The following is a 2,730-nucleotide window of genomic DNA, read 5'->3' as shown; positions in this document are numbered from 1 at the left end:
CATCGACTTCTGGACTTGGTCTCCTCTCTCCACAGGTCTTCAGGTCCAGGAATCCATCATTGGTTGCTTGCAGTCTTGCTTGGTTCTTGCATAATTCTTCATCACGACTTGTAGTGTGTTCTGAGGAAATTTGCTGTACTTTACTCCTGCTTTCTTGGGCTCTGGGATGGGGTACTTTACCTTTGGTGTTTTCCTACACTCTCAGCGCCCCTCTACACGCTACTGTTGCCTAGGTAGGAAACCGACATTCTCATTCCACGATTTTAGTATATGGTTTGTGCTGCCCCCAGGTCTATTGCAATCTATTGTATTTTCTACTCTTTACACTATTCTATGACTATTATACACAATATATACACCAGTAACCAAAATCAGGTAAGTAAATTCTTACCTCCAAAAGGATTATTGCCGCTAAGATATTTTTGGCCTTGTGGCACTAAAATAAAGTACCTTTATTTTTGGTAACACTGAGAATTGTCTTTTATTGTGTATAAGCACTGTGTAACTATAGTGGTATTGCAGGAGCTTTGCATGTCTCCTAGTTCAGCCTCGACTGCTCTGCTACAGCTATCCCTGGACAGCCTAAGCTGCTAGACACTGCCTACATTTCACTAATAAGGGATAACTGGTCAAGGTATAAGGTGTAAGTACCTTAGGTACCCACTACAAACCAGGCCAGCCTCCTATACAGGGAACCTGGTTAGCAGGGGCCCTCGGAACTACAATTTCTAGAATACATAAGGCAAAAAGTGGGGGGATAACCATGTCAAGAAGAGGACCTCTCTCACAAAGGGTGGCAATGCCAATGTCCCCATCGGAGACCAAGACAGCCTCAGTGGTATCTCTGAGTAGCCCAGATCCCACGACAGTCCATAAGGTGAGCCCAGCTACACTCTTGGACTGACTACTGTTAGTATTCATACCACTATTACTATTGCTAAGGGCACTAGGAGTATAAGTGGTGTTAGCAGTGGTGTAAGGCTTAGTGCTTTTCTCAGGACAGGAGATGTCCCCTGCCCAATGGCCTTTGTTTCTGCAAATATAGCACAAAGGCTTTTTGAAGTTGGAAGAGGAGGACTAGGATTTGTTCCCACCCCCAGATGAGTTTTGTGGGCCTGATGAAGATTTTGGCCCTCATTACAACCCTGGCGGAGAAGCAGCGGTCTTACCGCCAACAGGCTGGCGGTAAAATGTTGGGACTTATGACCATGGCGGTTACCGCCATGGTCATCCCCCACTTCTCCGATCCGACCGCTGGGCTGGAGACCTGGGTCTCCAGCCCGGCGGTCATCACAATACCGCCGGCGGTATCATGACCCAGCTGACCGCCATGGATTTCATGGGTTTGGAACCGCCATGAAATCCATGGCGGTGAGCACTATCAGTGCCAGGGAATTCCTTCCCTGGCATTGATAGGGGTCTCCCCCACCCCGAGTCCTTCCCCTATACCCCCCCACCACCCCTGCCACCCCCAAAGGTGGCAGGACCCCCCCTCCCCACCCCTACCCCCAACATTACATTACACATACACACCCGACACGCACGCAGGCACCACCAACACACATACCCGCGCACACACCAACATACATGCCAACTGCCACGCACACACCCACATTCAGACATACACGCACACATCCATACGTACAGAAACACACATTTTCAAACACACAACACCCCCGCATGCATACACGCACACACACCCCCTCTACATACACACACGCACACCCCCATGCACGCACACAACACACAACACCCGCCCACCACCCTCCCTTAACGGACGATCAACTTACCTGGTCCGTTGATCCTCCGGGAGGGGACGGGATCCATGGGGGCACCTCCGCCGCCACCACACCGTCAACAGAACACCGCCACACCGAATCACAGAACGTGATTCGGTGGGCGGTGTTCTGTTGACGTGGCGGTGGAGGTGGAGCAACCTCCACTTCCCCACTGAACGCCAGTATGGCTGCTGGCGGCTCTCCATCCGGAAAAGGACGGAGGGCTGCCAGCAGTCATAATACGCCGAGCGGAAAACCGCCACCACTGGCGGTCTTCAGCACAGCGGTCTTGTCAAAAGACCGCCGAGGTCGAAATGACCCCCTTTGTGTTTATCTTTGTCCCCACCCTTGTCTTGAGAGTTACCTACTTCCTTCTTTTTGCGCTCACCCCCTGTGTGAGCCTTCCTACTCACCCTGGCGTGGACCCATTTGCCTGCCTTCTTTCCCAATTCTTGGGGAGAGGTCAGGTCAGAGTCCACCAGGGACTGATGCAGCTGATCAGATACAGTTATTTAAAATGTGCTCTCTTAGAATTAGTTTATACAAGCCCTGGTAGTCACTAACTTCGCTCCCATGCAACCAGCCTTCCAGAGCTTTCACAGAGTAGTCCACAAAATCTACCTAATCTTGGTCTCTTTGAACTTGATCCTTTACAGTTCAGTAGTCAGACCAAACCCATATAATAGTGCTGCTTTCACAATTGTGCAATTGTCTGCATCTTCTTCTCTGACAGTTAGGAGTCATTCTCTACCTTTATCAGAGAAGGAGAACAACAATATACCTGCCCACTGCCTTTAGAGGACCCTCTGTACCTTACAGGCTCTCTCCAAAGCAGTGAATCACTTATACATATCTCCCACCTTGAAAGGTGGGGCTATCTTGTTCAGGTTCCTAGAGTCAAAAGAGTCCGCCTTGGCTATGGTGTCCCTGAAAGTGAAACTGCTGCCACCAA

Source organism: Pleurodeles waltl, chromosome 1_2 (genome assembly GCF_031143425.1).
Source record: "Pleurodeles waltl isolate 20211129_DDA chromosome 1_2, aPleWal1.hap1.20221129, whole genome shotgun sequence".
Taxonomy (NCBI): domain Eukaryota; kingdom Metazoa; phylum Chordata; class Amphibia; order Caudata; family Salamandridae; genus Pleurodeles; species Pleurodeles waltl.
This window is presented reverse-complemented; position numbering follows the sequence as displayed.